At 37.6% G+C, this 13781-nt stretch overlaps 1 protein-coding gene across 2 annotated transcripts in view; it reads left to right on the top strand.

Annotated features, from left to right (window-relative positions):
- Nucleotides 1-893: 893 nt before the first annotated feature.
- PJA2 (praja ring finger ubiquitin ligase 2) overlaps nt 894-13781 on the top strand; it is an 84793-nt gene continuing 71905 nt past the window's right edge. The window contains exon 1 of one of the 2 annotated variants that reach the window (XM_090276550.1): nt 894-1009. The gene's annotated coding sequence lies outside the window, so the exon portion shown is untranslated. The remainder of the gene's footprint in view (nt 1010-13781) is intronic. The other variant, XM_090276549.1, reaches the window with a different exon arrangement.

Below are 13781 nucleotides of genomic sequence, written 5' to 3'. Positions count from 1 at the left end.
AGCTATTGTATTTATTTCAGTGGCATATGATGGGAGCTGTTACTTCCCAGCTTGACAACCCATCAGCTTCAAGATGAAAACTGGAAGGCTCTCATCAGGCCAAGGCTATAAAGATGAAACGCAGGTCAACCGAATCAGAAATGAGGGTGCTAGGGTATGACTGCAGGATCAGGGGGGAGAAGGCACTGTATATACAGTGCGCAGACTCAGGGTAGGCAAACGTGCCCTTCCTCAGTCTATTTTTTCCTTCTACAGCTCCTATCTGAACTGCAACGAAGTGAATATTATGCCAAGAGACCTTAACCTTGCTAGTCAGGTTTCCAGTCGAATTAAGATTGATTTTTAATGCCTCCATTTTGGTTGTTGCTGTTGTAATCTCCTAAAGACTAGCTACGCCAGTACTACCCTTAGTTCTCCACAACCCCTTTCCTTTCCCCGAAACCCCGCCCCTTTCTCCCAACCCAAACCACAAAAGGCAGTGCTGTTCCTGCCCAGCACGATGCCCCGCCCCCTCCCCCAAAGTCGCAGTGCTGCAGGGAATGGAGGCGGTCCCAGACAGGGCCGTGGGGTGGGAAAGATTATAGCTTCTCCTCCCTCTCTTCGAGCAATCTGAGAAGTCCCCCTGACAGAGAAGGGAGGACCAGGGTGCAGAGACAGCCTAAGTACTTTTTCCCTTTTTTCTGCCACGTCCCAACCATTGCTGTGACCCACTCCTCAGGTTCCGATTGGACATGTGGATTCCCCTCCGCTCCCCCGCAGAATCCTGTTAAGTCTATTGGTCAGTCCTGTGTTGAGGGCGGGGTTTGCATGCCCACCTCCTTTGCCTCTATAGCGACGCAAGGGGCGGGACCCGCCGCCGCCTCTGCTTCCGCCACCGTAGCGGCGGACTCGGGTGCCACCACCTGCCGCTGTGCGCTGGGCGGGGGAGGAGTCGGAGGCGGAGAAGAAGGCGGTGGTGGCGGGTGGAGGATCGAGCGCTGTTCTCACTCCGGAGCCGCTGCACAGTTCGGTGAGGGGATTTTTTTTTTTAATCTGGCTTGTTCTGATGTCGGGTATGTGAGGGTCGGGCGAGGAAATTGCTGCCTTCAGCTCCTCCCTTTCTTAATTCCTCTGAGAGGGAGTGGGGCCTGTCCCTGGTCCCCTGCGCCGGCCATGGTGGGTGGGGTTGATGGCTGTTAGGCCTTCTTCGCCTCCAGGGCCCTGTCCAGTCGGGACCTGGCGCTGCGTATGTGTCGGGACGGATGACTTCGATTGGTCTTGGGGGTCTCCACTGTCCGCTTTTTCCTGCTCCCTCTTTTGCTGTCCTTGGTGCCTTGGCCAAGGACCCCCGCTGTCTTTCTCTGCACACTCACAACTGTATGAGTTTTCCCCCCACTAACACCTCCCACCCACCTTCTCTGCCCATCTCCAGTCACCCCACATAGAGCTGATCCATCTTCCGCCATAGGCCTCCTGCTCCTCTCCCGAAAAAACCGTCCTTTGCCGTTGCTCCGCTGGCTGTATTTGCATTTTTCCCGATTGTCACAGAGGCTCGGGCACGCAGGCATCCTGTAAAAACCGAAGCAGCCGTTCTTCTCCCGATATTAGCACTATTCCATCAGTGTTTCTTCCCACTGAAGATGTCTGGTCTGAGCACGCCTCTGACGGAGGCACCCTCAGTGTGGCCTCCTTAAGATTACTGCTTTTAATCATTTTGCGCACGTTCAAAATGGTGAGTTTAAAGCCGCTCAGACCAAGTTAAAGACCCGGAGGGGGAGGAGAGAATCATTTTTCTGGAAGGAGGAAGACTGTTGAGGAGATGTCCCATTAATTATTATTTATTTTACATACGCATAGACAGTGCCATGAATCTGCGGGTTCTGTGAAGTTTACCATCTTTTTTTTAAAGAAGGCCTAATATATTGTTATTTTAATAATAATATGTCAGTTAAATTTATAAAAATGGCAGTTCCCCTCTGCTGAATATCCATCATTTGAAGAGTATGTAAGTATACACGAAGATAACAGAAATAAACATTTGAACTATTTTTCAATTTTATAATTGGATTATGGAATACAAGGCCTTTTTAAATGCAATATCTTTAATTAAAAATAAAAATAAAAACTAACTGCAGACATGCAAGCTTGATGTAAAATTCAACAATATAGGAAAAGAATTATTAGGTAAAATGTGAACATTTAATCCCGCAGTCCCATATCAGTGTGGAGAGTTAACAATGTACGTGCATCTTTCTAAATGCACTTCAGATACATATACATATGTGTAAAGTTGTTTGGGGGAGTGTATATCAAACCTAATGATATATCACTTGCTTTCTTAAGTAAATATCTTGGACATCTCTACTTGTTATATATAGATCTCCCTAATACATTTTTTTAAAAAAGGGCTAAGTGATGTTTCATTTGCTTGGGCTGTGATTTATTTAACCATGTCTCTTACTAAAAGACATTTAAATTAGTTTCTTTTTGCTATCACAAATAACGCTTTCTTTAAAGCCAACTTTTAAATTTATTGATGTTATTAATGACAAACTTTAAATCTTTCTAAATTTTAAAAACACACAGTATGAGAGAATGTAAAGTTCTTCTCCCACTTCCTCTAGTTCTGCCTTCAGAGTCAACTAACTGTTCAGGAAACTTCCTGAAACTTCCTCTGTCTGTATGTGATTATTTCTGGAGCATGGATTCCTAGAAATTGAATTGCTGGGTTAGGGGTATGCATATTTTAAATTTTGATAACTATTTCTTTCTCCTTATTCTTTTCAAAGTTACTCATTACTGTTTATTATGCATTTCTTCTCCAGATGAACTTTAGACTCAACTTATAAATTAACTAAAAAATTTTTAAGTGTTTTGAATAAGGTTATATTGAAATTTTAGAATTTTTTTGGAGTGAACTGACTTTTATGATATTTAGTCGTTCCCTCAGAAATATATGTATGTATGGTATCATTCTATTTTATTTACATCTTGCTTTATATGCTCAGGAAATGTTTTATATATTTTTCCCAAACATATTACAGTCCTTCTTAATATTACCAGGTATTTTATAATTTGATTGCTCTAGTGCATGGAAATTTTCAGTAACATTTTTTTTCTGGTGATAGGAGAGCTTTTGAATTTTTCCTGTTTACCATGTATCAGATAACTTCATTGAGTTGGTTATCTGACAGTAGTCACACTTCTGTGACTTTTCAATTTTTTAACTTACTGTTTTCCTTATTGCTTTGCCTATTTTATGTCCTATATAATGATGAGTAGTAGCAGTGATAGCTAAAAACTTGGTATTGTTTCTGACTTTAAGGGGAATGCTTCTGATGTCTTAGCATCAATTATGTTTGTGGAAGGTTTCTGATAGAGGCTTTTATGTTATAATAGTTTCTTCTATTCTTGATTTTCCAAGGTAATTTTATTGTTTTTCATTTCTGATGACATTTTAAAAGTCATAAATGGGTATTAAATTTTATTGATGTTTTTGTCATCTTTTGAATGGTTATATAAAGGCATCACTAATATTTCCTAGTTAATATTTTCCCTAGAGAGCTCCTTTATAAAGAATCAACTATATTGAGGATAATTTACTTTTAATAAAATGTATATATTTAAAATGTACAGCTCAGTGTGTTTTGATAAATGTTTACACATGTCACCGCCACCACAATCAAGAGCAGAATATTTTCATTACCACCATCAAGATCTAGAATATTTCTGTTATCCCCAAAAGTTCCCTTCTCTGCCCCAGGAAATTATTCGTCCTCTATTTTCTCACTATAAATTGGTTTCATTTGTCTAGCATTTCATATAAATGGAACTATGTGCTCTTTTGCATCTGACCTTTTTTTTCTCTCAGCATGGTGTGTTTTAGGGTCATCTATGTTTTTGTGCTTAACTGGTTCACAACTTTTTACTCCTGAGTCCAGGGTATATTGAATTACCACAGTTTGTAGACTGTTTCACTTATTAATGGATATTTGGATTATTTCCAGATTGGTGCTATTGTTAATAAATAAAGCTGCTATTAACATTCATTCATGAGTTTTTGTGTGAACATACATTTTCATTTCTTGGGTAAATGCCTAGAAATGGATTTTTTGGGTTGTATGGTAAGTGAATGTTTAAATATAAGAACCTGCCAAACTGTTTCCCATTTTACAGTTCAATTGCTCTACATTCTCATTAACACTTGGTTCTTTTAAGTCTTTTAAATTTTTGCCTCCCTAGTGGGTATGTGGTAGTATCACACTGTAACTTTAATTTGCATACATATGATAAATGACACTGAGAATTTACTCATGTGTTTATAGATCATTTTATGTCTTCATTTGTGAAGTATCTTTTGAAATCACCTTTTTTAAAGATTGGGGTGTTTGTCTTATTGAGTTGTAAGAATTCTTTGTATGTTTGTTATATAGGTCTTTGGACCCACACAAACAAACACACACAGATTGCCATCTGAAGCTTACTTTTTCATTTTCCTAACTTTTAAAAATAGCACTTTTAATTTTGATGAAATTTAGGTTGTCAGTTATTTCTTTTATTGTTTGTTTTTCTGCGTTCTTGACAGTAGCACATGAAAAGTTTTGCAGATTTTTTTTATGTCTTCTACAAGTTTTATAGTTTTGGCTTTTATGTCAAGATGTATCATCCATTTGAGTTAAATTTTTTTTATACTGTGTGAGATAAGGGTCAGGGCTCATTTTCTGCATCCTAGCACCATTTGTTGGAAACACCTTCCTTTCCCAATTGAATTAACTTAGTCAAAACTGAATTGACCTTATATGTAAGTCTGTTTCTGAACTGTCCTTTTGATCTTTTTACCTCTCATTTTACCAATACCACGTTATCATACTGTGTTGTTGCTTTCTCATAGTCTTGAAATCAGATAATGTGAGTCCTCCAACTTTATTTTTTTTCAAAATCATTTTGGCTATTTTACTTTCTTGGTTCTTCCATAAAATTGTTTGGAAGTGATTTGATTTCTACAAAAAGTACTGAGGCGATTTTTATTTAGATTGTATGAAATGCATCGATCAGTTGGGGAAAAACTGACATCTCAATTTTGAGTCTTCCAGGTAATGAATACAGGATATCTCCATTTATTTAAATCTTCTTTGATTTCATTCATCAGGATTTTGTATTTTCAGCATACATATATATTCTGAAAAAAATGTCATTTTTGCTAGGTTTATATCTAGGTATTTTACCTCATTTGATACCAATATAAATGATAATTTTCTTAAAATTTGGTATTCAGTTCATTGATAGTATGTAGACTATTGATTTTTGTATACTTTGCTAAATTCATTTAATCTAGTAAGGTGTTTTTCTTTCAGTTTTTTGGGATTTTCTTATGTAAATTATATCATCTGCAAATAAAGAACAGTTTTACAGTAGTCCCTCTCTATATCGCGGTTCACTTATTGTGGCCTCACTGTATTGCGGGATTTTTAAAAATATTGTATTTAATTATTTATCGCGGATTTTTCGCTGTATCGTGGGATTTTGTTGTACTATATATGTAGTTAAAGTTACACAGGTTTGAGAAAATGTAGAATACGTTTAAGAACATAAGTAGTGTTTATAAAAGTGTGGAAAAGGTTAATAACGGAGTGGGAAAGGTTAATAAGGGACTGGGAATGGTTTATAAGTGTGTGGGAAGGGTTTATAAAGCAGTAAAATATATATAAATACTAAAATAAATATAAGGTTTCTACATCGCGGATTTTCACCTATCGTGGGGAGGTCTAGAACGTAATACCCATGATAAGTGAGGGAATACTGTATTTCTTTGTTCTCAGTTTGTGTGTACAACCTCCTCTTTCCCCTGCCTTTTTTTTTATTGACTAGGACCTCTACGAGTGATGAGCAGATATTTTTGTCTTGTTCCTGATTTTAAGAGGAAAACTTTTAGTCTTTAAAGGGCCTTTTATCAAGTTATTTTATATATATATATAGTTATATTAAGTATAATAGGTCTTTTACCAAGATAAAGATGTTCCCATTCTGTTTGTAGATTGTCGAGTTTTTATTATGAGTGCGCATTGAGTTTGTTCAAATTTTCTTGCTGTATTTATTGAGGTGATCATATGGTTTATCTTCTTTGGTCTGTTAATAAGATGAACTACATGATAAGTTTTCAGATTTTGAATCAACCTTGCATTCTCTAGGTGTACCTCTTGGACATGATGTATTATCATTTCATACATTAGTGGATTCGATTTGCTATTATGTTGTTGAGTATGTTTTTGTATCTATGTTCATGAAAGATGCTTTTTCACATTTTTTTGTATCAATAATGCTGGCTTCGTAGAGTTGGGAAGTATTTCTTCTTGTATTTTCTGAAAGTTTTTCGATAGGCTTAATACTTGTTTCATAATTGTTTGTTAGAGTTTGCAAGCTAACCCATTTGGGCCTAGAGTTTTCTTTGTTGAAAGATTTTAAAGGATAAATTTAATTAATATATACCTATAGGGTGATTAGGGTTAACTCTTTCTTTTTGAAAATTTTCAGTCTCTGACTATATGAATCACTACTCTGTGAGCTTTAATAGTTTGTGTCTTTTAAGGAACTTAAGTATTCATTTACTTATTACCATTAAGCTGTTTCTTTATTATCCTTTTAATGTCTGTAGCATCTGTGGTGATGCCTTTTCTTTCATTACTGATATTGACAGTGTTTCCTTTCTTTCGTCTGTCTTTATTAGTATCTTTCCAGGTTTATCAGAATTTTACTAATTTTTCCAAAGGTCCAGTTTTTTCTTTTATTGCTTTTTTAAAATACGTTTTTATTGTCATTAATATCTGCTCTTCACTATTTCTTTTTGTATTCTTTGGGTTTAAGTCTAGTCTGTTTCTTAAGGTGTAAGCTTAGGTCTTTGACTTGAGACCTTCTTTTCCTACTCAGCCCTGCTTTAGATGTTCCCCCAAATTTTGTTATGTTGATATTTTCTAAGTTCTTATGAGACTTTACTTTGACCCATGGGTTATTTAGAAGTATTTTATTTAATTTCCAAATAGTTGATGGTTTTACCTAATGCTTTCTTAAATTCTCTGTTTTAATTTTGTTAGAAGCAGATAACATAGATTATGTAACTTCTTTTAAGCTCTTGAAGTTTATTTTGTGGCCTAGAAATATGGTTAGACTTGGTAGATGTTCCATGTGCACTTCCAAATAATGTGTATTCTCCTTTTGGGTGGAGTATTCTATAAATTCCATATTCCGTATTAAATATTAATTTCAGTATTACGTGAATATTCTGTAATTGTTGTGTCAGGTTGATTGATCATACTTATTAGGTTGTCTGTTTCCTTATTGAGATTCTGTCTACTTGTTTTGTTGATCATCATGGAAGAGTTGGAGTCTCCAAGTATTTGTCTTATTTTTCCTTTTTCTAACAAGTTTTGCTTCAAGTATTTTGAACTTCTGTTGTCAAATGCATATATATTTAGGATTGTTATGTCTTCCAGGTGATTAGATTCCTTTATCATTATGTAATAGTCCTTTTTATCTCAGGTCATTTCCTTCTAATGCAGTCTACTTAAATGTGATATTAATACTGCCACTCCATCTTTGTTTTGATTAGTTCTTGCATGATATATTCTCTTATTTTGATTTTTGTCTTTTTATTTAAAGTGGATTTGCTTATGCAACTCACTTTTCAAATCCATCCTGATAATTTGGCTTTTAATTTAGTTATTTATACCATTTATGTTTAATGTAATTATTGATGTGATTGGATTTATATGTATCATCTTACTAGTTCTCTATTTAACCCATCTGCTTAATGTTCTCTATTTTTGAGCTCATTTTATCCTCATTATTTATCCTTACTACTTATCCTTATTTTGCCTCTTCAAAAAAGTTACACTTGTTTCTCTATGATTTACCTTACACATTTTTAATTCCAGTGTATAGTCAAGCAATGTAATGCCATTTTTTAGTAGTAATAGAAGCCCACAACAGTATATTTTTAAATTTCTCTTTACTATCTTTCCTGTGATTGTCATACATTTTACTTTTACTTATGACATACATTCATAATACCTTGTTATTATGTTTGCTCTAGACCTGCATTGTCCATATGTTAGTCAGTAGCCAGTGTGACTATCTCTGTTGTAAAACATAGCCATTTTTCAAATCTTAGTAGCTACATACATGTTTTAGCTCTGACACTGAACTGTATAAGATACAGCACATTTCTATCATCTCATAAAGTTTGGTCAGGCATTGCTACTTTACAGAGTTCTGTTTTGAAGTGACTAAAAATAAGAAAAAAAAATTTACATTTACCTGCACTTAAATTATTTTTAGTTCTTCACTTTGTAAAATCAAGTGTCTAGTTTTCCTTCTGCCTAAAGAACTTCCATTTCACATTTCTTGCAGTTCACATCTAGTATCAAAGTTTCTTGGATTGGCTTAAAATACTTTATTTTACCTTTTCTTTTGAAAGATATTTGCTAGGTATAGAATTTTTGTCCACGGTGTTTTTCTTATATCACTTTAAGGGTGGCATTATATACCCTATGGCTTGCATTGTTTCTGACAAGAAGTTGTAATTCTTCATTCCTCTGCATCAAAATGTTTCCCTTTATTGTTGGATTTCTTTAGTATTGGGTTGGCCAAAATGTTTGTTTGTTTTTTTCAAATAAGATGGCTCTAGTAGCACTTAGTTGTCTTTAACTTCAGTTGATACAATTTTGTTAAATTGTATTGTGACAGCTGTCATATTAGCACAGATTTTTAAAAAACATCAAAATTGGTGAATTTTTGTGCAGCCATTTTAATATTGAGGATGGAAGAAAATACACAACATTTTTGGTGTATTATGCTTTATTATTTCAAGAAAGATAAAAACACAGGTGAAACACAAAAGATTTGTGCAGTGTATGGAGAAGGTGCAGTGATTGATAGAACATGTCAAAAGTGGTTTGTGAAGTTTTGTGCTAGAGATTTCTTGCAGGATGATGCTCCATGGTTGTATCTACCAATTGAAGTTGACAGTGATCAAATTGAGACATTAATTGAAAACAATCAATATTATACCAAGTGAGAGATAGCCAACATCATCGAAGTATCCAAATCAATTAAGTTACTGGTGAAAATGAAAAAGGTGTCTTTTATTTTACAGAAAAATAACTACAGGGTATCACAAAAAAAGTATCCATAATTTTAATGATTAAAAAGTCTCTATTTATTAACTAATGTACAATCCCTTTCATGTTCATAATAAACTACATAAATGTACTTTTTCATACTTAGCACCTGTTTTCTTAAGTATATTTTATTATGTTGTTACAGTAGTTCCAGTTTTTTTCCTCTTTGCTCCCCTCTGCCCAGTACCCCGCTTCCCTCCAGCATTCCCACCCCGCTTAGTTCATATTCATAGGTCGTGCATGGAAGTTCTTTAGCTTCACCGTTTCTTATATTATTCTTAACATCCCCCTGTCTATTTTGTACCAACCAATTATGCTTCTTAGTCCTTGCATCATTTCTCCATTTCTCCCCCGCCCCCAGCTGATAATCCTCCAAATGATCCCCATACCTATGATTCTGTTCCCATTCTAGTTTGCTTGGTTGGATTTTGTTTTTATTTTTTAGATTCAGTTGTTCATAGTTGTGAGTTTGTTGTCATTTTAGTGTTCATAGTTTTGCTCTTCTTTTTCTTAGGTCCCTTTGACATTTCTTATAATAATGGCTTCGTGATGATGAACTCCTTTAGCTTCACCTTGTCTGGGAAGCACTTCATCTGCCATTCCATTTTAAATGATAGCTTTGCTAGATACAGTAATTTTGGTTGTAGGTTGCTTTTCATCACATTGAATACTGCTTGCCAGTCTCTTCTTGCCTGCAAAGTATCCTCTGAGAAATCAGCTGATAGTCCTATAGGCACCCCCCTGTAGGCAACTCTCCACCTCTCTCTTGCTGCCCCCAGACTCTCTTTATCTTTCACCTTTGGCATCTCAGTCATGATACGTCCTGGTGTGGTCCCCCCTGTGCTTCCCGGACCTATATGTCCATCTCCTTCGTAAAATTTGGGAAGTTGTCCTCATTTTTTTCAATTCTTGCTTTCTCTTTCTGCACTGGTTAACTGTTTTTTTTTTCTTCTTTATGTTGAAATCATTGATTTGAACCCCGGTTTCCTTCCCTTCACCATTGGTTTTGTGTGGATTTCCCTTTGTTTCACTTAGCATAGCCTTCACTTCTTCTCTTATGCATCTGCCATACTCAGGCATATCTGTCAAGCCTGTGAGCATCTTTATATCACCAGTGTTTTGAATTCTGCATATGTTAGGTTGTCTGTTTCCTCATTTGTTAGGTTGGCTATATCCTCGTCGCTTAGTTCTCCCACTGGGACCTTGATCCGTTCCCACTTTGGGGCCATACTTCTCCGTCTCCTCATTCTGACAGACTCCTGTGTTTGTTTGCCTCCATGTCCCAGGTAGAGCTGTTGCTCCTGTTATGTTGTAAGGGGCAGAGCCTTTGGGATTTGTCAGTACATGGAGACATGTTTCACCACATTGTGGTGCTGTATGTGACGGAGGGGTCCGAGAGGGAACAATGTCGCCTGCCCAGCACTTGCCTCTTTTCCAGGCACCTCTCCCACTTCCACAACAGACTGGTGCCCCTCTAGCTGCTGCCCTGGCCATCATTCCCAGAGTGGGTGGAGTGCGGAAGTTCTAGGACCATGGGGGCTCTTTAAACAAGCAGATTCTGCTGAGACCGGCAGTTTTTGCTTCCACCCCAAACCCCGCTGGTCTGCACAGTCAGAAGCAATGAGGCTTGATTTTCCCCAGTGCTGGGACCATGAGCTTCGAGGTCAGGTGAGGAGCTGGGAATGCTCCCCAGGTGTCCCTCCTGATTTTTAAAAATGTGTGACTGTTTTCTGCTGGCCTGCCGCTGCCGCTGCCACCACCACACCATGTCCTCTCCGCCCCTCCTACCTATCTGGATGAGTATTTCTTCTTTATATCTTTTTTTGCTGAACTTCCGTGCCGTTTGATTTTCTGGAACTTCTGTTTGTTTCTAGTTTTGAGGTAGTTATATTCCTTCTTATTTGTGGAGGGAGATGCAGTGTGTCTGTCTACGCCTCCATCTTGGCCAGAAGTTCAGCACCTATTTTCAAAATAATGACCATTCTGGTCTAGACATTGCTGGCAACGCAAAGCAACAGAATCACAAACATCAGGAATCACTTCATTTGGTATTTGGGCACATTCTCTTTCATTGGCTACTTGTAATTCATCAATGGTTTGAGGTGTTTTAGCATAAGTGTTATTCTTGAGAAATCCCCAAAGAAAAAAGTGTAATGGTATGAGGTCTGGTGAACATACAGGGTAATCTGCAGGACCTGTTCGCCTAGGCTATCTGTTTGGCAGGTTCTATAAGATAGGCTCTTATAGAGACTTCTGGCCAAGATGGAGGCCTAGACACACACGCTGTGTCTCCTTCCACAACTAAGAAGGAATACAACTACCTCAAAACTAGAAACAACCAGAAGTTCCAGAAAATTGAGCTGCATGGAAGTCCAACAAACAAAGATATAAAAAAATAATACTATTCCAGAGAGATAGGAGGGGTAGAAATGACACGGTGTGGTGGGGGAAGCGGCAGCAGTGGTGGCAACAGTGGCGGCAGAGGCAGGCCGGCGGAAAGCGACGTCACAGGTTTTAAAAAGTAGAGAGGGACACCTGGGGAGTACTCCTAGCACTAGACCAGACCACACAGCTCATGGTTTCAGTGCTGGGGACAATAAAGCTTCATTGCTTCTGATGGTGCAAACCAGTGGGGGTTGGAGTGGAAGCAGAAACAGCCGGTGTCTCAGCAGAGTCCACTTGTTTAAAGGGCCCCCACGGTGCTAGAATATCTGCAGACCCACCCACTTTGGGAACTACAATGAGGGCAACAGCTAGAGAGGCTCCAGTCCCATATGGGAAGTGGGAGAAGTGCCTGGAAAAGGGGCTAATGCTGTGCAAGCGGCGTAGTTCTCTCTCGGAACCCTCCTCGACACACAGCACCACAACGTGAAATGGGTCATCGTTACTGAAGAATACCTAAGGTTCTACCCCTTACAACCTAACAGGTGTGACAGCTTTACCTAAGACACAGAGGCAAACAAACCCAGGAGCCAGTCAAGATGAGGAGACAGTAGTATGGCCCAAGAGAGGGTACAGATCAGGGTTCCAATGGAAGAACAAAGCAATGAGCGATAACCAACCTAACATATGATGAGTTCAAAACACTGGTGATAAAGATGCCCACAGACTTGACAGATAGGCTTAAGTATGGCAAACGCGTAAGGGAACAACTGAAGGCTATGCTAAATGAAACGAAGGAAAAGCCATACAAAACCAATGGTGAAGAGAAGGAAACTGGGGTTCAAATCAATGATTTGGAATATAAGGAAGAAAAAAAAAAAAAACAGTCAACCAGTACAAAATGAGGAAACAAGAATTGAAAAAAATGAGGGGAGGCTTAGGAACCTTTGGGACAACTTTAAACGTGCCAACATCTGAATCATAGGGGTGCCCGAAGGAGGAGAGGAAGACCAAGAAATCAAAGGCTTATGTGAAAAAGTAATGAAGGAAAATTTTCCAAATTTGGCAAAAGAAATAGACATACAAGTCCAGGAAGCACAGAGAATTCCAAACAAGTTGGACCCAAAGAGGACTACACCAAGACACATCATAATTCAAATGCTAAAGGTGAAACATAAAGAGAGAATCTTAAAAGTAGCAAGAGAAAAGCAGAGAGTTACCTACAAAGGGGTGCTGAAAAGACTATCAGCTGATTTCTTAAAAGAAACTTTGCAGGCAAGAAGGGACTGTCAAGAAGTATTCGATGTGATGCAAAGCAAGGACCTACAACCAAGATTACTCTATCCAGCAAAGCTATCATTTGGAATGGAAGGGCAGATAAAGTGTTTCCCAGACAAGGTAAATCTAAAGGAGTTCATCATCACCAATCCATTATTATATGAAATGTTAAAGGGACTTATTTAAGAAAAAGATCAACACTATGAACGTTAAAATTACAACAAACAGCTATCTACAACTGAATCTAAAAAATAAAAACAAAAGCAAACTAAGCAACAACCAGAAAAGTAACAGAATCATAGGTGTGGGGATCATTTGCAGGGTTACCAGTGGGAGGGGGAAGAGGGAGAAATGGGGAAATGGTGCAGGGATTAAGAAGCATAATTGGTTGGTACAAAATAGACAGGGGTAAGTTAAGAATAATATAGGAAAGGGTGAAGCCAAAGAACTTACATGCACGACCCATGGACTTGAACTAAGGGGAGTGGGATTGCTGGAAGGAGGGACGTACTGGGAAGAAGGGAGCTAAGGGAAAAGAAATTGGGTCTATTATAACAACATAATAAAATAAACTTAAAAAGAAAAGATATGCCTTTATATCACAGTGGTAATGTGGAGGCACTCCATGTTGTTGGAAATAGCACTTCAAAATAAACTTTCTTTGTTCAAAACTTGATCTGATTTCAGCTATTATTTGTCAACAATTAAATTTAAAACAAAAAATTCAGCAAGTTACCAGCTATCAAAGTGTGGACACATTTTTTTGCAACTCCCTGTATATGAACATTTTGGCCACCCAATAGGTTGAAGGTGATTTGTCTTGGGTGTGTGTGTTTTGTATTTATCTTGATTTTTGTGGTTGGCCAGGCCACTGAATTTTTTAGATTTATGGTTTGATCTTTTAATCATATTCAGAAAATTCGTAGCATTTTTCTCCTAATATTTCTTCTGTACCATTTGTGGGATCCA

This window comes from Furipterus horrens, unplaced genomic scaffold (genome assembly GCF_987537825.1).
Source record: "Furipterus horrens unplaced genomic scaffold, mFurHor1.1.pri manual_scaffold_5, whole genome shotgun sequence".
In the NCBI taxonomy this organism is placed as follows: domain Eukaryota; kingdom Metazoa; phylum Chordata; class Mammalia; order Chiroptera; family Furipteridae; genus Furipterus; species Furipterus horrens.
The sequence above is the reverse complement of the archived record's forward strand: the minus strand, read 5'-3'. Positions and strand labels throughout refer to the sequence as shown.